General features: G+C 33.9%; 1 protein-coding gene and 1 long non-coding RNA gene across 3 annotated transcripts in view; both read left to right on the plus strand.

Moving 5' to 3' along the window:
• The window catches only part of LOC114330073 (G protein-coupled receptor kinase 2), a 778,149-nt gene that overhangs the window by 78,657 nt on the left and 674,223 nt on the right, over positions 1 to 25,269 (plus strand). The gene's annotated exons all lie outside the window — the stretch shown is intronic.
• LOC126879625 (uncharacterized) lies at positions 18,645 to 21,045 on the plus strand. The gene is made up of 3 exons (XR_007696162.1): positions 18,645 to 19,035; positions 19,094 to 19,283; positions 20,899 to 21,045. It is a non-coding gene; the product is annotated as an uncharacterized LOC126879625 (long non-coding RNA).

Below are 25,269 nucleotides of genomic sequence, written 5' to 3' on the forward strand. Positions count from 1 at the left end.
AAACGCTAAGAGTTTTAAACGGTGTAATGGGTGGAATGCGTTTAGAATTGAATTTAATGCGAATAAAAAAATGGAAAAAAATCAAAAAAATTTATCAAAAAAGATAGGTAAGAAAATCGAGATCTGGGGTGCATTTGCACCCCGCACCGCCTTACGAGGGTTAATTGAAATAGTAGATTTAACAATCTCCAGCGATTACATTCCAGAATTGCATAAAAAATTAAGAAAGAAATACGAAACTATTTGGCTCAAGTTTGTACAAACTTCGAGGAGTCCATACACTTACATATACCCACAACTTTCACAAAATATCCCACATATATTTGATTATCACGTTACTCGATTTTATTCCACATCCCTAATGGTAGGGGAGCAAAGTATGCTAAATTTGCAGTCACTCGAGCGCTTTGGGGACCTATTGGGTTGTGATTATTAGGTCCTAAAACCAAAAAAAGTTAAGTAAAATTTTCCATTTTAGCGGGCGCTTGCCATTTTTTAATTTAATTTTCCATTTCCATTAATCGTTTTTTCCGAATATAGCGCCATCTATCCATAATTCGAAAAAATGTTTCGAATAAAAGTTGCTTATTTTTATGCAGAGAATTCAAATCTGCAATAAAAAATGGGGGCTCCCATTTAAGATTTTAAAGTAACCCCCCACCTCACCTCCGTGGGGGGTCGCGTTTGGTACCATTCGATATATTTTTCAAAAATATTAAATAAGTGTATTTTGTAGTTTTTCGATCTGATGTTTATTTTGCTAAATATCGCGGGATTTGTATTTAAAATTTAAAATTTACCCCCCACCCCTCTCTGTGAGGGGTCGTGTTTGGTATCTGTCGATAGATTTTTGAAAAGTATTGAACGTGTAGTTTTTAGTTTTTCGATCTGACGTTCATTTCGCGATATATTCGCCTTTTTCTTGTGAAATTTTGTGACTCACCAATTCCCTTACGCCCCGCTCAAATCGTCAGATTTTTTTAAATATACACTGTTTTGCATGTGTTTAACTTACCTTATCTTAATCTGACAATTTCGAGTATTTTTAAGGATGGATTTTTTTCTTCGGGCCCCCCTAAACGAACTCCCCTGTGTTAAGAGCCAATATATGGCAGAGGTACATCTGCAGGGTACCACGTTTCTCCCCATATGATAATCTGACGCGCTCGAGAAACTGCAAAAATCCCCGCTTGGGCTCCCCTACCATAAGTCGTTTAAGATTAAACCATGGCAATTTTCCTGCACATTTAGCTAAAATAGGAATGCGTATCAACTCTCTCTGTTCATGTGATAACTACTCTACTGCAGATTTAAATCACATAATAGTTAATTGTGAACTTAATCAATACCATACGAAAGCACTAACTGCTAGACTTCAGGAGCAGAATGTAAGTTTACCACTGAATATTTCACACCTACTAATCTTCAACACCAAAACTATTAATGATATTATCATACAATTTCTTAAAGATTCTAAAATAAAATTTTCATATGACATCTTCAATCTTCAACTTTCAAATATCTGTGGCAAAAAGTTTATCTAATGCCATCCCCTCTTCGTGAACACACACACACATAGTCATTAAAACTTATTTATGTACAACATACCTAAAATAAATTATTTAATAACAATCTTAAAAATAATAAATGTTAAAAAAATTGTTATTGAGCTCTTATACAGTATGTCTGCGTTAACTTGTAACCTATTGGAAACTTTTTTATTATCAATTTTACGAAAGAAAGTTATTCTTCATAAAATGCTCTGCATGGTATAAAATCCAAGATGCAACCATCAGTAATCAAACGTTATCAATTTTATACCAGAAATGTCAAAAAATATGAATTTCGCTCAAGAGTAAAATACCTTAATGTTGTTCTGAAGCTATTTTCTTGTGGCATTTTTATAATCAAATACTTTTAATGGGAAATAAGCCACAATTTTACCAAAAAATGATTTTATTAACGTTTCGACGCCCAAGTCGGGTGTCGTGGTCAAAATACAAAATCATTTTGTATTTTGACGACACGCAACTTATGCGTCGAAACGTTAACAAAATCATTTTTTGGTAAAATTGTGGCTTATTTCCCATTAAAAGTAATTGATTAGTAAAATACCTTTATATTTCACAATATCGAAAATTGATATTATAAATATTTGTTCTAAATTAAAAACAATGTTTGAATATACAATTAAATCCTAATTTAAATATTATGAACTATAAAGGTACTTTACTCTTGAGCGAAATTCCTCATATGAAATTGATAAAAGTTTATATATTATTACTGCATCTTAGATTTGAGACCTTGCAAAACTTTTTATAAAGAATAACTTTTTTCGTACAATTAATAATAAAATAGTTATCATAATTGTATCAGAATGTTGTTGGGTATACGTAATTTTTTTTTAATTAGAAGGATGTAGTTACATATTAAAATATAGTTTTGAATTCTAAAGAAGTTTTCATAATAACAATTTTCGATATTGTGAAATATAAAGGTACTTTACTCTTGAGCGAAGGTCATATTTTTTGACATACCTCGTATAAAATTATTCACCGATATTTTTAAAATTGCTTATACAAAACAGCTTTTATTGTTTAAACAATTAATATATTGTGACTGTCAAACATTTTTTGTCATTGTCTTAGCGAATCGTTTGTATCTCAGGGTGTCCAGATAATCGTCTTTATTTTCGCCATATAAAGAGACGAAAAAACGTTTGCCAACAACACTGAGTAAAGATGGCTTGACTTTCTCACTGACAAAAATAATGTTCCACTAGCTAACTCAGGATGCTTTTCTGCAAAGTTTTTATGAATTTTACTTTGCCCATGTTATACAGATACAGTGCTGACGTATAATAATGCTACAATAGCATAGCATGGGGAAAAGGGTCAATAATAGCTTAATAATAGCATAGGAATATTAAGATCATAATAAATTGTATGAATAAAAATTATATAGATAGAAAAGTAAGTCTAACGTTTTGTTTTTATATGTATCCCTATGAGCATTCGAGAATCTGGTTAAGTTTGGAGAGCTGTGAAACCTAGATAAATAATATAATTAATATTAAACAACTTTATACTGGAAATTGTTCGTTGAAAAACCCTCTGCAAAATTGTTATGATGTCATTTTATTGTAAAACGAACGGAAAACCTCCAAACCCTTTATAACGTCCAAAAGGAAACTTGTTACAAAATTTTCTCTTATTTTTGTTTATAACTTTTTTGTTGGTCACTTGACGATAAAAAGTAATAGATATAAAATTGTAAAGAATTTAATTTGCTACATTTTATGTGTAATTAAATTTTCTGTAGGGTTGCTAGTTTACGAGATATAGCGCGAAAGCCCTTCGTATCCCTTTTTCCAAGATGGCGACCGGGGGACAAGGGTGGCGACCCCACAAACTTGAACTTAAGCTTCTACTGACCCCCTCTACACATTAAAAAAAAATAAAATTGACTCCTCTGAAAAATGCAACCCATAATGTAACATTTCAATGGAGTATTTGTGGAATTTTTTACTCGTAACATATTTATAGACCAACAAAAATGGTTTTAGAAAAATATGTATAAGCTTGTTTGATTTTTTCCGAAACATTGCAAGTTTTCGATCTACATTGACTCCCCGAATTAGTATGTTTTTTCGTCATACACTTTTATCACCAGATCCACAATATATTTCTAATTGAAATAACACTGAAAACAAATCAATAAATTTGACCTTTAAAATGGATTAAAAACTGACTCCCCTTATTCTGCTTTTGAAATTAAGGATCAAATAGCTGCACGATTAAAGGGAAAATATGTTCCTGACATCCAAATCGAAAAATTTTCCAGTCTACTTTTCCTTCTGGGTTCTTTCTCTGATGTTGAGTTTTTCGATTCAATTTAGAATTCAATGCGAAAGTCATGGTTTCTCTTATATTATCGCATTTTATTACAAACGATTCTCATGTTTGCCTCTTAAAATAGCATTTTACGCCTCGAATATAGAAATAAAATACCTGATTTGCATACAGAAATTAGATTTCTTTATAAGCTACCGCAAAAATGTAAATTTTAGCTTATAGATAGGTTCCTTTGCGCGAAAACCAATCATAGCATTTAATATATACAAACTGCGGAAATGATTCAGCTGGTTTTCATCACCTTTGATTCCGACCTGTTGCTTATTAAAATGGTCAATATTATATAAAGTGTGCTTTTCTTCTTTTTCAGAAATTCAATGAATGAGTTCTCTTAACAAAAGATAACTTTTCAAATTTAGCGGGCTATGTACATTTGATTTTCTTAAGCTTTTTATATGCTCCTCAACAATGCTGATAATTATCAGCCATTTTGCAGTTTTAGTTTCTTTTAGAAAATACGACTATACTTTGGCGATTTTTTTTTTCTATTAAAGAAAATTGATGAAAGGTGTGATAGGTGTGAATATGTGAAATATATAATTAGTAAGTAATAATGTGATGCACTTAAAATGTTGACTGTGACATTTGGCGAGCAAAGAAAAACAACGTTGAAGAAATTGGGAAAATTATTATAAAATATTATAAACAAATACTATTACAGAAGTTGCTGGAACAACAAATTATTAGTATTGCACCATCAAAATGCCTCAGTGTACACGCCATTGTTTCTTCGTGGTTGTTTGTTCCAAGACAGCACCGTCATTAGTATCGTTCGCGGTAACGATCCCGTACTTGTCCAGGATTACTTCGCATGCGCACTTTAAAAAAGGGAACGCTCTTTTTTAAAGTGCGCATGCGAAGTAGTCCTGGACAAGTACGGGATCGTTACCGCGAACGATACTATTATCCCTCAGCCCCGTATTCATCGGATTTGTCCCCCTGTGACAAACATAAAGACTGTATTGCTAGAAGAGCTTAAAACTATATCAAAAGTACCAAGAAGTACTTCAAGAGTTGGAAAAAACGCTTGCACAAGAATTATATCGGAAGGAGATTACTTTAACGCTAATTTTTTAACAAATCTGCTAAACTGCTTTAGAATATATTTTGACAGGAGAAATAAAAGCTGATGAAAGCGTTCTTTTTAACTCTCTCAGCATACTCACAGTATGAACAACAAAGTAAAAATTAGTATGACGTATTCAATAATGGTTAACTGCTGAAACACAGGGCCTGTACACATGATGTCGCTTAACGCCGTATTTTACCCGTTTTGTTTTGTTAAACGTTTTGGTCAACGGGTTCTCAGGGGTTTTATCAGGTTAAACGCTGTCTAGTGTACGGACTGTAAACCTGTTTATAGAATATCAGGCAGTTTTCACGCCTGATAGTTCGTTCATTAACCAGATCTTCACTTTAGGCCAATTTCTTGAAAAGCCACAAGAGTTAACATATATAATACAATTCTTTTCAATTCTACGAATGAGCTAGGAATCCCAAAAAAAATTCATCAACATCAAATTTCTTCTTTTTCAGGTGCCCTCTTTTAGTGACGGTTAGCGATGACTTCTATAAACTCTTCTGTATCTTGGGCTCTTCGTATTAGTCTAGTCTAACCCAGTCAATTCTTTGACGTTTCTTAGCCACGTCATTTGCGTCTACCAGGACCTCGCCTGCCCTGAATCATACATTCCATTATCAGTTGTAAGAAGTTATATCTATCGTGGCTAAGTACGTGCATAATATAAGTTGTTGTTTTTCGCTTTTCACTATCTTTAGCAATTCTCAATCCACGTTCGTTCGTCTTAGAATTCCTCCGTTTCTGACGTGATCTGTCCAAGGGATCCTCAGCATGCGGCGAAATATCCACATCTTCAAGCTCTTCAGTATTTTAATACATAACATTTCATCATCACTATCACAGTGAAGTTTAAAATAATTTACGAAGAACGGTCGTATTCTTAGGAAAGCGTTTCTACTAATCTTTATACAATGACCGTTAATCGATGTGTTTATTACGGGTGAGTTACTTTTGGAAATAACCGTTTAATCGACAATTGTTTTTGTTTTTTTTTCGTTGACCTTGATACTATACATTTCTGCTTCCTGTACGATCCTATCCAACTGAGTTTATAGATATTGCTCGCTATAAGCGATTATTACCGTATCATCGGCGTAACGGATATTGTTTAATGCTGATAAGGTAATAATCGCTATCGGCAATTTTTACCGTATCATCGGCGTATCGGATATTGTTGATAACTTTTCCATTTACTTTTATACCTTCTGTATATAGTATAGTATAGTTAATCCAAACGATGGCATAACCCAGACATCCAAAGTGAAAGTTCTCCTATTCTCCTCCAACACCAAATTGTTCTATATGGTCCACACAATGTCCAGAAAAAAGTCACACCATTTTGAGCGTCGGGTTTGGGGGGGGGGGAGAGGGGGGAGAAATCGGAAAATTCGTATTTTTTTACGTTTTTCGTCAATATTTCTAAAACTATGCGGTTTAGCATGAACAACCTTCTATACAAAATTGTTCTACATTAAATTTAAAATAAAAAAGGCCCTATGTATAATCTTTCTAAAATGAATGGTTTCAAAGTTACGGAGGTAGTATAGTATAACTGGTCCAAAAATTGGCCTAACCCAAACATCGAAAGTAAAAGTTTTCCTTCAACACCAAATTCTTCTATATGGTCCACATATTGTTCAGTAAAAAGTTACACCATTTTGAGCGTCCGGTTTGGGGGGGAGATGGGGGAGAAGTCGGTAAATTAGTAGTTTTTTATGTTTTTCGTCAATATTTCTAAAACTATGCTTTAGCGTAAACAATGTTATATACAGAAATGTTCTACATGAAATTTAAAACAAAAATCTTTTATACATAATTGTTATAACATCCACGGTTCCAGCGTTACGGAGGGTGAAACGTCGAGGTTTTCGATACTTTTTATATTTTTTGGGCAATGTATGGTATAACTATACCAAAAACCCAGGCATCCAAAGTGAAAGTTATCCTCCAACACCAAATTGTTCTATATGGTCCACATAATGTTCAGAAAAAAGTCACACCATTTTGAGCGTCGGGTTTGGGGGGGAGAGGGGGGAGAAATCGGTACATATAAAAAGTATCGAAAACCTCCACTTGACTTGTCACCCTCCGTAACTCTGGAACCGTTGATTTTATAACAATTATGTATAGAACCTTTTTTGTTTTAAATTTTATGTAGAATATTTTTCTATAGAACATTCTTTACGCCAAAGCACAGTTTTAGAAATATTGACGAAAAACGTAAAAGAACTACTAATTTACCGACTTCTCCCCCTTCTCCCTCCCAAACCGGACGCTCAAAATGGTGTAACTTTTTACTGAACAGTATGTGGACCACATAGAACAATTTGGTGTTGAAGGAAAACTTTTACTTTGGATGTCTGGGTTAGGCCTTTTTTTGGACCAATTATACTATACTACCCCCGTAACTTTGAAACCGTTCATTTTAGAAGGGTTATGCATAGTTTGATATCATTCGATAGATTTTTTAAAAATATTAAGTGTATTTTGCAGTTTTTCGATCTAATGTTTATTTTGCGAAATATCGCGGGATTTGTATTTAAAATTTTAATTTTACCCCCACCCCTCTTTGTGGGGGGTCATGTTTGGTATCATTCGATAGATTTTTAAAAAATATTGAACACGTATTTTTTAGTTTTTCGATCTAACGTTCATTTCGCGAATTATTCGCTTTTTTCTTGTGAAACTTTGTGGTTCACCCATTTCCTTACGCCCCGCTCAAATCTTCAGATTTTTGAAATATACACTGTTTTGCATGTCCTTAACTTATCTTATCAACCCTTTCAGTCACTCTAACCATAAAAATTTTTTAGGTCGGAAGTAATAGTGTCCCTTCCTAGGGACATAAAATTACGAATAAGGCAATGAAAGCTATTTAATATTTTGAAGGGGAAATCATTTCGTACCGTCTACGGTACACCTTTAGTTACGCAAAGAATATTCGAGTTCGGTTCCATCTCTATTATTTACACCATACGAATGTTTGACAGTTGGTCGTGCGGCAGTGAATTTTTTTTTGTAAGCATTTATTAACAATCAGAATTACATATTCTATAAGCTAATTTGATAACAAGTACAATAACATATATCAATGTATTATTGTACAGTAAAATGGCGTTATAAGGTACATCACCCAGCGGTTTCACCTCAGTTTCAGCGAATTTTTGGTACATCGATATTAGATATGGCGTGGTTTGTACATTCATGGCTAGTTGCCCTTGTGTGTTGACTTGTTGATACATTTGTGGGTTGGTTATTGAATTATTACTAAATTCTGTATTTATCCCGGATGGAAACATATTTTGAAAAATATATTTATCATCATTTGCGTACCTGTGTATTAGTTTTCCTGGACTGGGCTTGTCACAGTCCCGAACAGGGTGTTTTTTGCTGTACTAAATTACTTCGATATGTCGATACAAGAATGGACTGAACAAATTTTATCTACGTTAAATAATCTGTGGTTAAATCACAAAATTCGAAGAGAAACTTTGAATTATGTATTTGGCAGTGAAAATTAAGTCAGGTTGAGAGGTTACATCAAAGTGCGTTGAAAAACTATCCAAATTATTAAAAACAAGTGTTGAATCTTAATATTTGGTAAGTAATAGATATAATATTGTTATTGTAATGTTTTCTCCATGTTTCAATGTGGTTTTACGTAGATACAGGATCGGTAATTTTCCATGTCCCTCAACAGGGACAATATTACTTTGTATATAAAATGGCTGATTCGAAAGAGGTTTTTTGTGAAACAATTCTAATACATATTAGGTCTTTTAGAATTAAAAAATCTATACGGTCGGATAGTTGAATAATATAACGTTTTTATTTTAGATTATGTCAAAAAACAAAAAAAGATACCTTACAGAAGAGGAGCTGCTTTACTACTTACATAATGATGATGAGTCCGATATTCCTGATATGTCTGATGAAGAAGATTGTGGTTGGGATGATGACGATCACCAAAGTATTCTAGATGAGGACATTTTTGAAAGGCTATCTTCATAAATTGAAGAGGGAGACAATGAAGATTATTCAGAGCATGAGGAACCTGACAATTTCCAAGAGAAACCTGATGGTGAATTGAAAAAATCCATTCAAAATTTTCAAGAAATGCATGGTTTGACTGATAAGAGTAAAATAAGATGGATGAAGGATGTCACTTTTGAAACTAGAAAAGTTTAGTGGTATAAACCACCTGTTGTTGATGAACTTACCGTAGGAATACCAACACCTATTGAATTTTTTATGCGATATGTGCCTGAACAACTTTGGCAGCAAATGTCAGATATGACTAATTTGTATGCTACTCAGAAAAATGTTGCTCGGTTCCCCGCAACAAGCGTCCAAGAAATAAAAAAAATTATTGGAATCCACATTACCATGGGAAATTTACAGTTTCCACGAGCCCGCATGTACTGGAGCACAAAATATGGAGTTCCACTAATTAAGGATGCTCTGTCTATAAACAGATTCTTCAAACTTCGACAGACCCTTCATTTGGTAGACAGTACAGCCAGGCCAGAAGGCAACCAAGACAGATTTTGGAAAGTGCGCGATTTATATGATTCTATTAAAAAACGCTGTCAAGACCTTCCTCTGGAAACAATTTGTGCGTAGATGAACAAATGGTACCCTTTAAAGGGCAGATAAACGTTAAGCAGTACATCAAGAACAAACCCACGAAATGGGGCATAAAATTTTTTGTACTTGCTGGACAAAGTGGGCTCATATACGATTTTCTAATATATCAAGGGTCGACTACGGAACTAAATCCAGTCTACGGAAGTTTTGGTAAAGGAGCTGGGATAATTATGCAGCTATCTGAAAGAATTAGTGAAGCAAATCATGGGCTTTTTTTGACAACTATTTTAGTTCCTACAATCTTTTTCAATTCCTGCCATCAAAATCAATATTTGCCGTCGGAACAATTAGAGTAAACCGTTTTTTCCATCCAGCGTTGCCAAGTGATAAGGATCTAAAAAAGATAGGTCGAGAATCTTCTGCTATCTCCCTTAGTAAGGATGGTATTATACTTACCAAATGGTATGACAATAAGGCTGTTATTGCGGGCTCAAATTTTGTCGGAATTGGACAAGAGGATCAATGTACCAGATGGAACAAAGCTACGAAAACTCATATACAAGTCTCAAGACCCGAATCCATAAGATTGTATAATAAAAACATGGGCGGAGTCGATAAATTAGATTTTTTGCTTAGCATATATCGCTCATACATTCGTTCCAAAAAGTGGACAGTACGAATGATATGCCATGCTATTGATATGGCTTTAGTCAACTCTTGGTTAGAATATAAACAGCAAGCCGAAGCCTTGGGTGTGCCAACAAAGAAGATTTTGGATTTGCTTGGGTTCCGAGAGAGTGTCGCGGAACATCTCATCTTGTTTAGAGCTGCTCCCAAAAGAGGAAGACCAATCGATCAAAATGATGATGTGCCATCAAAAAGGACACGTTATGAATATATTCCATATAACGAGATGAGGTATGATGGTCATGACCACATGCCACTTGTCGATGAGAAAAAGGAGAATACGAGATCCAAGCTTGAAATGTGCAAATATAAGACTCATATTTATTGTTCAAAATGTAATGTACATTTATGCATAATTAAGGGTAGAAATTGGTTTGTTAAATTCAATTCCAAATCTTAGAAGGTATTTATTTGTATTTCACTAAATATTACGTTTTTCTAATAAATAATTTCAGTTTGTTTTTCTTAACTTTATGTTTCTAAGTAATGTTGTCCCTAGAAAAGGACATTGTCCAAAATCCAAAATATTGACAATATGGAAATGTTGGTCACTAAATATGACACAAATAAGGTAAATGATGTAAATTCAAACCTGGTTTAATTTTTTTTATAGTAATTATCAAAGTGGTACTTCGTGACACCCAAATGGTTTGTCCCTTGGAAGGGACAAATATACTGAAAGGGTTTTAATCTGACAATTTCGAATATTTTTAAGGATAGATTTTTTTTCAGGCCCCCCCTTAACGAACTCCCCTGTGTTATGAGCTAATATATGGTAGAGGTACTTCTGCAGGGCACCAGGTTTCTCCCCATATGATAATCTGACGCGCTCGAGTAACTGCAAAAATCCCCGCTTGGGCTCCCCTACCATAACGTGTTTTTCGTCACGTTCGTGGATTCTTGTTTTCCACGGACGTGGAACGTGTTTGTTCGACCAACCCTGTATACATTTCACCTGTATACAAAATTAAACATTTCGCTATATTAATATTTTTTAACAATAATAGACTATATTAAAAATCATTTGAACATAAATAGATTTTTGATGTCAAATCAGTAAGTACAATTCTACAGGGTATGAATATTGCTACGAAATTAATAATAAAACGTCTTTTACACTACCCCGTACAATATTACAAAACCTCGAGCAAGAAGAATTCAGCAACAAGATATCGTGGAGATTCCAAAAATGTAAAAATATACAGGGTCTCCCTTTTAAACAGCCGAAGGTATAAACAACTTCCGGTGTAACCGGAAGTGGCAAATAGATGAAAATATTTGTAATAAATAGTTCACTCTTCAAAACCCCTTAATTCAAATTTTCAGGATTGAGTTAGCTTTCGTTCTCGAGATATTTTTAATTGACCTTATCTGCCTCACCCTGTATAGTATGGAAAATTTATCTAAATTTCATGATAGACCTGATTATATTTTTTATATTATTAATGATTTAGTGCGTAGGTTTGTTCAGACTTCTGTATGGATTGGTTTAACACGCACCGAAAAAATCTGGTAACACGTACGTGGGTGGTTCGATAAGTACCTATTTAGTCTCTCCACCCAATAGCGCCACTATCGCAAGGGAAGTCTACCAACGTGCAGTACATTCTTCTAGGCGGCCTATCTCAAAATTTCAGCCGAATTTGACTTAGGGATGATACAAATGAGTATTTTTCGGTAACAGTTACGTTACGTTCCGGTTCCATATTCATACTTGTTCCAAATACTAGTTACTTTTTAACCTAGTATTTTTCATATTTTCCTGTCACAGAGTCGCAGTCGGTTGTGATGCCACAGCTACCGATTTTTCGGTAGATCTACCGAATTCCTGTCAAATCTACAAACAAAATAAAACTAAAATACTTCTAGACTAGAATATACTAAAAAGAAAGAACCAATATGATACGTTTAATTTCACATCTGGCATACCCCACCGTAAGCCGTAATAATCCCGAGTCCGTAGGGCCCGAAAAACCTCAGTAAAACTACCTACAAAGTATTACCCTGCCCACAAAATGTAACTGAAACTGTTCCCAGCAGGGCCGGCGATAACGGGCCTGCATGGGATGCACTGCAGGCGGGCGCTCCTGTTTGGGGGGGGGGGGCCAAAATGAGCTATTTTCTGCTTGTGTTAAACAAAATATCTGCTAATTAAAAAAACGAAGGCCTATGTTAGTTTTGCAGACGGGCACCTTCTACCCTAGCGCCGGTACTGGTTCCCAGTGCGTATCAGGTACCTATTACAAATACCACCACAGCGCGTATCGAGTAACGATTATAGACCTTATTGTATTGTCTACAACGTGTACAGTTAAATACCACCGGCTTGTCGTTTGAACAAATGGAACTGGAACTAGTATTTTAGAAAACCGGTAACTGTTACGTTACGTTATATGGTCAATGGTCATACCTATTACGAAATACATGTTCCTAGTATTTCGTATCATCTCTAATTTGACTCATAGTTTTGTTTTGACCGCGTATGTAAGCGGACGTGTCTGGAGATTTAAGAAAAATGAAAAAAGAGCAATGTCGGTCGGTGATTCGGCTCTTGTTTTAGGAATTCAAATCACTCAGTGAAATCAAAGAGCGCTTGGATACTGTGTACGGTGACTTTTCTTCTTCGATGGCGACCGTCAAAAATTGGTTTAACGAGTTTCAACGTGAAAGCATGTCGAATTTTGATAAGGTACATCCAGGTGTTCCGAAAAGGGCTACCACGGAGGATAACGTGAAAGACATCCACGATCTCTTATTGTCACACCGCCGACTGAAAATGCGCGAGATAGCTGAGACAGTAGGCATCTCATAAGATCTCGTTGATCATACCCTGCATGAAATTTTGAGCATAAGAAGCTGTCGGCGTGATGGCTGCCGTGTTTTCCCACTCCGGACAATACATGCAACCATGAAACCACTTCAGAGCAGTGTCTGAGGTTGTTTAGTGTAATCCAAATGAGTTTCTACGGTGTTTCATAATCGTCGACGAAACATGGTTCCACTGGTACACAGTAGAGATCAAGGAGCAGTTGATACAGGGGACGTCACCCCGCGAACGTGCTCCGAAGAGGGCGAAGACTGTTCAATCGGCCGGAAAGGTGATGGCCACCATTTTTTGGGATTCACAAAGTGTGATCTGTATCCACTACCTGAAAAAAAAAAAGGGTAAAACGATCACAGGGCTTTAATATGTCAAATTATTGGGGCCAATTCGACGCCGAATTAAAAAAAAACAGTCCCAATTAGGGAAGAAAAGTACTCTTTCACCATGACAACACTCGGGCTCACACCTCGCCGTCTCCATGGCCAAATTGGTCGAATTGGGCTACGAACTGCTATCCCATCCACCGTATTCTCCAAATTTGGCCCTGTGCGACTTCTTTTTGTTTCCAAACTTGAAAAAGTCACTCGCCGGGCAGAAATTTAAGTCGAATGAAGAGTTCATCACCGCCACGGAAGCCTACTTTGCAGACCTCGTGAAAACGTATTTTTCAGACGGGTTAAAGAAGGTGGATCATCGCTTGGGCCTAGTGCATCCAGCTAAAAGAAGACTACGTTCAGAAATAAATCGTCACTTTTCCAAAATTTTCGTTTTTCTTTTGAAGGCTAAGTACTTATCGGACCGCCCTAGTATATTTATATACAGGGTGTTAGTAAATAAGTATGAAAAACTTTAAGGGATAATTCTACATGAAAAAATAATGGCAGTTTGCTCTATAAACGTATGTCCGCAAATGCTTTGTTTCCGAGATACAGGGTGTTGAAATTTTTATTTCAAACTGCCAATTAAGACCGGTTGAGATACCTATGAAAATTTCATTTGGTGGGTTTCAAGAGGTAGTTATAGTGCATTTCTTGGCAAACAAATAACAATTTTACATTCATCATTGGCGCGCCTACGGGTTATGGTCTGAATTTTTTTAAAGAAAAAAATGGTACGCCATTGAGATATGTCAAATTAAAAATAATTTTTGTATTCCACGTTTAATTTATGAAAAAGGACCTTTCTTGTATTTTTTTCCTATGGTGCATCGTTCGTATGTGAAAAAATATGTTCTTCGAGCGTATTTTTCATTTCTTAATACATTATCAAGAACTCTCCAATATAATATTACCAAAGTAGAACAATAACAGAAAATATTACTAAAAAGATTTTAACTAGGTGCAAAGCTACAACAAATGTTCAAAATTACCTCCTTTAAAGGTGACAGAATAATTTTATATTCACCATTGGCGCCCGTACAGGTAATGATTTGAATTTTTTAAAGAAAAAAAATAGTACGCCACTGAGAAACGTCAAAAAAATAATTTTTGAATTCCTAGTTCAATTTACCACAAAAAATCATTCTTCTCTTTTTTTCATATTCGGCGCCGTTTCTATACAAAAAAATAAAACATCTTAACGCTTACAAATTATTCGAGGTAGATTCCATATATGAATAGACACTTATTTCAAATACTTTGTAAACGTTAAGATATTTTATTTTTTGCATAAAAACGGCGCCTCATATGAAAAAAAAGACAAAAACGATTCTTTGTCGTAAATTGAACGAGGAATTTAAAAATGATTTTTAATTTGACATATCTCAGTGGCGTACTATTTTTTCTTTAAAAAATTTGGGCCATTACTCGTACGCGCGCCAATGGTGAATATAAAATTACTCTATCACCTTTAAAGGAGGTAATTTTGAACATTTGTTGTAGACTTGCACATAGTTAAAATCGTTTTAGAAATGTTTTCTGTTATTGTTCTAGTTTGGCATTATTATATTGGAGAGTTATTGATAATTAATGTATTACGAAATGAAAAATACGCGCGAAGATATTTTATTTTTTTGCATAAAAACGGTGCACCATATGAAAAAAAGACAAGAAAGGTTCCTTATCATTAATTAAACGTGGAATACAAAAATAATTTTTAATCTGAAATGTCTCAGTGGCGTACTATTTGTTTCTTTAAAAAAGTTCAGAGCATTACCCGTAGGCGCGCCAATGATGAATATAAAATTGTTATTTGTTTGCCAAAAAATGCGCAATAACTACCTCTTGAAACCCACCAAATTTAATTTTCATAGCTGAAAAGGTCTTAGAACAATAAAAAATTCGCAGTTTGAAAAAATAATCAACACCCCGTATCTTGGAAACGAAGCATTTGCGGACATACGTTTATAGAGCAAACTGCCATTATTTTTTCATGTAGAATTACCCCTTAAAGTTTTTCATACTTATTTACTAACACCCTGTATATAGACATTATATTATTATAGATAGGTATATGATTTTTTCATCTCATTTCTGCAAGTCTTAATTAACAATAAACTGTTTAATTTTCTTCGTTCAGAGTGTTTGTAGTCGGCTTAATAAGAGACATTAATCCTAATCATTCACAAACAACCATTTGTTTCGTGCTGAGTGTTACAACCTTCAGCGACACGCAGACCATCCGGACTGAAATTAAAAGCACCCTATTCACGTTTCCTGAAGTGAATATTACACCCAGAGGAACATTAAATTTGCCTAGCAATAATTTTAAGAGAGCCCTTTATGGCCTCTCTCTGGTCCGCTTAATGCCTTTTGTTTCCTTATTGGATTTTTATTTTCAATTTCCTTAAGACGGCTCGAAGTTCTCTGTTTTGTTGTTATTACAACTAAATTAAAACTATGAAGTTGTATTTGGAAGATGATATGAAACAGTTCAATTTTGTATAATAGGAATTTAAAGAACAAACATGAGATTGGGTAAAAGTATGCTTTGATATCTTTTTTAGTACGTGTTTGATAAATTCGCTGTGCCCCATAATAAGATTAATAACACTTATGAAGGTAAACTCCACGGTAATTAATCTCAGGTTTTTGAGGTTGTTTATAATGAAAATCACGATAAAAGGATCGAACGTTGTATTTCGTCTGTACGGTATAAAAGTTGGCTAACTTAACTAAGTAAAAGCTAACTAACTAAGAACAAAAACTAAGAATAGTGTCTTTGTGTCCTTCTTACATCTGCAAAACATCAAGACATAAACAACGGTCTGAGAAGACCACACATATTAGGGCACTATTAGGTCGGAAAGGCATGTGTCGCTGGTAGCCAGACGCATTCCTTACAGACATCGCACAAGGGAATGGTTTGTTACACACCTATATTCATATTTTTTGAACTGACTTGTTGGATGTTATAAGTTGTTATCAAGATATTTGAGAAAACCTTAATCTTAAGCCTGTACAAAGAACTTTCTATTTGAGTGGTGTGCCTCAGCAGTGACGCTGGGCACCAGATGCTCCGGGGGCCGATTCTGATGACGTATTCGTTTTCAGCGATCCTAAAATCATCCGAGTAAACTTTTTGCATCAATTAAGTGCCGAAAACCCTCGACACTCCAGATGACGTTCCTTAGCAGTAACCCTGTGCACCAGGTGCTTCGGGGGTCGGTTTTAATTACGTATTTGTGTTGAGTGACACCAAAACCCCCTGAATAACAAAATCTGGTCCTTAATATACTTATTTTGACATGTTTATGCATTTTTGGATGCAATTTATGCACTTTAAAGTGCAATTATGCATTTCTTGTAGTGCAATTATGCATTTCAAGTGCAAACTTGTACAGTAGACTTTTTTCCTGACGTCATCCTGAACACAATGCAAAAAGTTGCAAGGCTCTATACTAAAATCACAATAAAGATGCCCTAGAAATAAACAAACCAACACACTTGAATGTTACAAGGAGCACTCCCTAATCATGATTTACAATGTATAAACATTCGAAATCATGATTTGGATTGGTAAAATGTAACATTGTAAATCATGATTTGTGAGTGTTCCCTGTAAACTGTGACATTCAACGTGTCTTGGTTTGTTTACTCCTATGTACTGCATCTTTATTGTGCTGTAGTATTTAAAATCGATTTATTTTGTGCTAAATACCCTGGTCTAATCGCATTTAGCACTCCTCTTCTTTTTTGTAAATATCTTTTAATTATAAAATTCTTTCCACAATTATTCCTTACCATCGTTTATGAGGGCAAATATTATCAAGAAAATAACAATCATAGTTTCAATCAATCTGGTATATTAAAGTATTTATATTTATTTCATTTGTCAAATTAATATACGAAATAGTTTTTAAACAACAAAACTTAAGAAATCGTAACCAGTCATTTTGGTTTCCTTTTCGTTTGTAAAACCACCAAAAGAAAGTAATATGCTCTTTATTCCTGAATGACCACTAACAGCTTCATTTATTGTATCTAGACCACTTCGAACTCTTTTAAAATTAATGGCTTATACTTAACGTTATGAAACCAACAGCGTTAAGCATTTTAAACGGTTCTAATGGAACCTCGAAGAATCTTCGTTTTTTTAATTTCCGGGCAACCTATAAAACCGGCCTTTGGAATGATAGACACCGGCAATTAAATGCGGGAAATTACATCGAACTACATGAGAACAATAAAACAACAGAACAACAAAAGTAGGTGACGTAAGGCGATAGTTAGTAAGTGATAGCTATGAGGAAATTTTGTAAGTTTTTATTTAAAACCATTAAGAGAAGCTGTGTGCAGGAAATTATGTGGCAGAAAAATATCGTATTTTTGTAGATATATAAAAAATTATTTGAAGGGTCCATTAAACCAACAAATAGCCTTATTGTACAAGTCCGAATCAAGTTTGAATGAAGCAGATGTCCTGTCTCCGTGAAAGAGTTTTTATTAAGAGGCTACATCAGCGCGTCATCAAAATGGAAAACACGTTCCAAGACTGCAGCTTTAATTTTGTTGAGATATTTGGCACACCTATCCGTAATATAGTAAAGACGGGCGGTACAGAGCCTAATTTGAGAAATGTGTTACAATGTGAAAATTACTTTATAATTAAATAAAATATTACAAAAACGAGCCTGTACGGCCATTAAGAAGAGCACAAGAATACTAATAACTGATTAGGCAACATAGAGAAATAGTCACTGTCATTTTGACAAACCTCCGTCGGTTCTCTAAGTGTAATAGCACGATTCTCTTATCTTATGTTCTCTTATGTTCAGTGCAGTAGTGTAAGATATTGGAATTCGTTAGTATTGATCCATAGGGAAGTACAGATCATCCCAAACCCTTTTTGAGTGCGTCATAGATTATCGAATTATCTCTAACGCATTACAGTTGGAAGTGACAGAAAAAAAAACGCACCTCCGTGATTATTATACATTGAAGTTAGAAAATTATGTATTCCTTGACGGTTATTTGCATATTAAAACGACTTAACTAATAGATGTATAATTGGTTGGCGATTACAATACTCCAAATAGATAACCAATCAATGATGTGGATAAAAATGATCTGACACAAAAATTATCGACCGTGACATTACTTTTACAATATCATAATAGGCCGTTCCAACATGCTGTCAAAATTAAATCAATATGGCTGCTGGAAGTAAAACATAAATGTTATTCTATAGGTTCTTAATGTGTTTTAGATGGTTTTAGATCATTTTTGTTGTGTTTCTTTGTAATTTTGTGTTGTACAAAGATTAATTTAACATTTTCTCTGGAAGTATTAATTTAGAAAGATAATATGCTTCATTGGTGTTGTGTTTTGAAGTGTGAAATGCAAAGTAATCCTGATAAAGTCAAGATAAAGTTCACTTTTAAACTGAACTAAATACGGTATCAGCTGAGAGACAACAATGGTTAAATGCAATACAATGTAAGGTTTTACTAGCGAAATGAAAATTCTCCTGTCCTGTCTGCTGTTGTAATCATTTTATATCTGGTAAGTTACAATTACAACAGTAACGATTTTTGAAGATGTTAACATTTTAATCTTATAGGAAAACCAGCCGACTTAATCGATAATAACAATCCAGATTGGGTTCCTTCAATAAATATGGGCTATAAACACAATGAAATAAGTTCCCCAAAATCTAAAATGAAGTGGTATCAAAGAGAATTAAAAGAAAAAATATTCATATTGAAATTATTTATAAGGCACTGGACTGTCTTAAATTCTACAAATACTAGGTGGGTAAATGATTTTAGACATTTTTCATTAATGGTTGTAGGTTACTGTTACTTCAGTAGATTTGTTTACACGGGTAGAGTAATGATGCAAGTACTTGATAGAGTAGAGTAACTCTACCTGTAAAAATGCTCAGCACAGTAGAATAGCTAGTAGAGTGTATAGTAGGAGTTAAAGTAGAGTGACTAGCAACATATGGCAAAGTAACTACTCTATGGCCACCACCACTGCCAAAATGTCTACTCGGCTGCGCACTCTACCCATGGAACACGCTCAATTATGGCAGAGTAGAGTAGGTAGGAGAGTACATGGGGCCGCTGTCATTCTGGCTGGAATTGTGTTTTGTGTAAATAGTGAAAATGAAGTTCACCGAAGATGAAACTTTAAAACTTGTAGAGCTATAATACGGCGAATACCAGTGTTTATGGAATTTAGGTAGTGTATACTACAGAAATAAAAGTATGCAGCAAGCTGCGGAGGATGAAATCGTCGAAAGAATGGCAAAGGGGGCTTTGGAGTAAACGAGCTCAAGCAAAAAATTAAGAATTTAAGGTGCACTTATAATCAAGAGTGTTTAAAAATACAAAAATCGGTTTCACTATACTAGCATCAGTACTATACTTGTACTCTCCTCATGTGAATGGTATCAAGCCATTTTTGGTAGAGTACTACTGCTATTCTACTCTCCTCAAAACTCTACCCATGTAAAAAAGTCTGTAGAAACAGTGGAAAATGAGGTAGCTAGTAGAGTAAAATATACTGGTTTAGCAAATTACAATGTTTTAAGGTGATACAGTAGCGATCAACAGGTAGCCAAAACGCGTTGCAAGATTGCCGCTGTAATTTTGAATATTTTTTCGAGATATTTGGCACATTTATTCGTAATATAATAAAGAATGGCGGTACATTTTAGCCTGTGCTAATGGCGAGCCCAATTTAAAAAATATATTAATATGTGGAAATTACTCTGTAATTATACAATATTTAAAAAACGAGCCTATACCGCCATTAAGAAGAACAAAAAAATACACTTTCTTCAAATAAACTTTTTTATCCGATGCCTAGATTTTGTGTCATTTTGGAACTACTAATGAAATAAAAAATTTTAGTATTACGAATACGTGTGCCAAATATCTCGAAAAAATATTCAAAATTACAGCCGCAATCTTGGAACACGTTTTCGCTACCTGTTGATCGATACTGTTTCCTCTTAAGATAGTTTTAATAGTTATTTATGATATAAGTGTTAAAAGTACAATTTTAAGACACGCATGTGAAAGTTAACTTGAAAAAATAATTTTATTAATGTTTTGACTTCCACATCAGATGTCATTGTCAAAATACAAAATATTCATTATTATTAGGTTTGTTCTAGCAAACAGTCAAACTTAGTCAAAAACCGTCAGCAAACAGTTGGTCAGTGAGAGAACATAATACAGTCACCAGTGCTATCCCCTCTACTCACGCTGATCCACTATTTGCTGATGGTTTCAAACTGTTTGAAACTGATGCTAGAACAAACCTATTATTATTATGCATATCATTATCTGTAACTAATATTTCTTCTGATTGTTAATTGTAAAGGATAGAAAAATTACCGTTTTAATTTTTTTTTAGAATCAGCTGAGAGAAGTGGTGTACAAAAAAACTAGGAAGGGAATGGAATATGTGGCTACGAAAGGCAAAAGAAATGAATACAAAGCAAATGTGACACATTTTTTTAAAAATATGTAGGAATATCAGTAAACTACATTAAAAATGTATGAAAAGTATTTGTGCAATAAAAATGTTTATATTTATCAAGGATGTATTATTTGGTATGGCCACATATCGTCAGTGATGTAATAATACATCCTAACTGTTTTTTCATGAGTTTTGTAAGAGAGACTAAAAACTTGTCTTAGGGTCACCTCCTGTTTTCATATGATATTTTTTGACTTGTTTTGTAGTAAATTAAACTATCTATGAACTACAAAACAAGTCAAAACTTACATATGAACACAGGAGGTGACCTTAAAACATGTTTTTCCATCTCTCCTACAAAACTCATGAAAAAACAGATAGGAGGTATTGTCACATCAGCAAGGATATACAGTGATGAGCGCCATAATAACCGGCAAAATAGCGCAACATATTTAATTGTGAGATAAAAAGAAATGAAACTAGTCGAGCTGGGAAATTTAGCGAAATTAACCTTTAAATTTACGTTATATTGATTGTTTCCCACCTTTACACATATCAGAGGAGTATGTCAACTAAAATTGTCACTGTGACAGTGGTAGTTTCCAAACTCATCTGATACGTCTGAAGGTGGGACACAATCAATATAATCTAAATGTATAAGTTAATATCGCTAAATTTCCCAGCTCGACTATTTTCATGTCTTTTTATCTCACTACTTAATACATCTTTTGTGCTATTTTGCGGGTTATTAGAGCGCTCATCACTGTATTTCTGGTATATCCAGGGAATGTCTAAAAATATATTTTGAATGTCCAAAGAACATTCGTGGACATTCATGGAATGTTCTAATAAGACATTCAGGTAATGTTTAAAATGCTGACACAGGATTTTCCTGGGATGTTCAGGGAACGTGTTTTTGGGGATATTCCAGGAATTTTTCAATGTCTGTGTACCTTCTATGGACATATATGGAATATTTTGGTGTTATTAGCGCCGCACTCCACTTGCGATTTGTAATCAGGAAGATTGAACACATTGTTTCAAATACAAGTCAATCCATTTGTGACTAAATAATCATGGATTGACTTCTATTTGAAAGAATGTGTTCAATCTTCACGACTACAAATCGCAAGTGGAGTCCGGCGCTTAGGGCTCCTTCCTCTTCGATTATGTATTATACTACAGAAATCAGGAACTTTCCTTCTAAATATATGTATGCATCTTGGCCATCAAACAAATTCTTCCAAACATTTTTTTAAGGGGTTACATAGGTCTTGTGGGTAAAAAGGTGACTTAAAAAAAATTATATCTCGAAAACTAAAATTTATTTTTATTTATAATTGGAACATGTAAAAGTATAGTACTTAAGGTAGTCTCAAAAAAAGTTTCATCCAAAAATATTCATTTTTGTAGATAAGTTTTTTTGCGGTGGGCAGCATAACTAAGTCCAGTCTCATCTGAAATCAAAAAGTTTCTTGTAGTTTATACCTCTGGCTAGTAAATGAACGAAGGATTTAAAAAAATGAAATTTGAAGATTTTACATAAGTTTAAACACATTTTCGACCCCAATTTTTCTCATTTTTAAAGTAGTTATTTTTTATAAAACAAAAATGACCTCATCTAATAAAAATTCCTTCGTTCATTCACTAGCCAGTGGTATAAACTACAAGAATCTATGATTTCAGATGAGACTGGACTTGTTATGCTGCTCACCGCAAAAAAGGGCTGTTGTCGAAAAATTGCAGTCAACTCTACAAAAATGAATATTTTTGGCTGAAATTTTTTTGAGAGTACTATACTTTTACATGTTCCAATTATAAATAAAAATAATTTTTAGTTTCCAAGATATAATTTTTTTAAAAAGTCACTTTTTTACCCGCAAGACCTATGTAACCCCTTAATAATTGCCTTTCCATGCTGTAGCAAACTTAACAAATTGTTGATTTCAAATTGTTACAGTTAAGTTTTGCAAAGTATGCTGCCCTCTTGTATCTTCTGCGTTATCTTCATCTAAAAACTTTCTGCGATATATTCGTTTTGTTGCTAAAATTATTTCCTGGTCCATGGGTTGAATAAGCGATGTTGTATTTTTTGGCAAAAACATACAACTAAAGTTGCCATGTTTTGATCATAGAATATTTTCAGAGGGATGAGCAGGAGCGTTGTCTAATCAAAAAACATTTCACCTCTTCCGGCAGATTCTCAGTTTCTTCTCTTGAAATTTTTTCACTGCAGGTACAGTCGGAAAAAGATTGACGTGACCGTTCATGGGTATTCTTTCATTTTTCCGACTGTACAAATTCTTTAAAAGGTCAATTTTTTAAGATATCTGGGGTGAACCACTATGATGAAATTATTTATTTTTATAGCTCCACAATTATATACAAATCCTACCTCAAAATATTTGTAAGAATTTAAATTCTTGAATGCCTTCATTTGTTGACCTGTGTAAAAACTATTACTAAGCTCTAAATACAAAAAAAACTAGGTATGTCCATGTAAGTAACTATGTCCAAGTTGTTACCCTTGAAAAACTTTTTCTACTGTAGGTTAACTCATACTCCTTGAGGGAAAATGGATCTATATACCAACAGCTTTTGAAAATATTTACTTATGTTTATTTATTCACTGCTTACAACTAAATACAGTCGTTAAAGTACTTCTACAGCTAGAAGCTATACCAAGTCAACAGCAAAATGTTCGGAAAATACAACTATAAAAAACTATTATACAACGATTAAACTATTATATAAAAACAATTATATAAACCACTATTTTATAACAACAATAACTATTTTATAAAAAAACTATTTAACGTAAAAAACTCAAAAAATTCAATGCGGTACAAATATAAGAATTTCAATGTTTGCCCTCCAGCTTTCAATTTAGTGTCATAAACGTCAAAGTCTTGAAATGGCCTATGGTCAAATGACAATTGTATTTCTAGGTTAGTATTTTTCAGCCACGTAAATATAAATATTTTATGTCATTGGTATATTCGGATATTGTATAGTGAAATTTGATTTTACATTTTTATTTATTTTTACATTAAAATATTTTAAATATTAATATTCTAGCATATATTTGTATAATTATTATTGATGTTTATATAAATATAAATATTATGACAACTGTCAGATTTAACTAAAATGTCATGTAATGATTTGCGATATTCTTAAAATCCTATATGACGTCAAAATTAATGATGCACTGAAAAAAGGGTTTGGGATCATCTGTAGTGTTTATAATTAATTTATTATATTTTTGTGTAATAGAACTCATTTGTCGGACTATTTGAAAAAATAGATTATTATTAATTGTGAGTTTAGTAGCTAGATATATTTTACGTAAAAACATTTCGAATTCTATTGCAGGTATATAAAGTTTTAGGAGGATTTTTATTCTAGAAATATCATCAATAATTTAAAATTTAAATAAAAAAACCAAAATACATGCTTTTAGTATAATTTTCACTTATTTTGGTTTATTTTTATAAATATTTATTTATGTACTTACAATAAAATTGTTTTTTATTACTTCCATTTAGTGCGCCTATGAGTATAAATGTCACAATATTGAGCCTTAATTCGTTAGTGTAAAGTAATGCCGAAGCACTGTTGCCAAAGTTTCGCAGAACTTTCGAAAAAAAGAGGTGCTACTATCTCCCGAAGTGATAGGTATTGATGACGCGCTGATGTGGACTCTTAAAGGGGAACCCTTCTTTTCTTTTATCGCTTTCTTTTTAGTGCACCCGGTTGGCTTACTGTACATCTTCCATTAACTACTATTTGGCCTTTATTATTTAGCCAATAGACCTTTTATTTGGCCTTGGTATATCCAGGTCAGACGACTCAGTGGGCAGAGGCACACTCGATCGACAAATATAGCGGATATACGATCGAGGTTCTAGCCCCAGCCCGGTCATTTGAAAAATAAATAGACCAACGTCGTAGTATAAAATTATGTATAGAATCTACGACTTGGTCTGTAATAAACTGGTGTCTGATCGGCCTATGGAGAAGCGGTACGGCAAGGGATAAGGGCTTGCGGCTTGGTGATATTCCTCCATAGATCCCTACCGAAGAGCGTTGACACAAAAAAAAACGTATGTATATAAATAAGTAATAAATAAAGTATGTAAATAAAGTATGTAAATAAAGTATGTGTATATATAAACGTATGTATAAGGGCGGAGTCCGCGATCGCGTCGCCTTTCTGCTCGTGTCATGTATATTTTTATTTGTAGATTAAGAAGTCACTAAGAAGAACTCACTTAAGAAGACACTAAGTGCCCTTCTGGTCCA

This window comes from Diabrotica virgifera, chromosome 2 (genome assembly GCF_917563875.1).
Source record: "Diabrotica virgifera virgifera chromosome 2, PGI_DIABVI_V3a".
NCBI classification, from domain to species: domain Eukaryota; kingdom Metazoa; phylum Arthropoda; class Insecta; order Coleoptera; family Chrysomelidae; genus Diabrotica; species Diabrotica virgifera.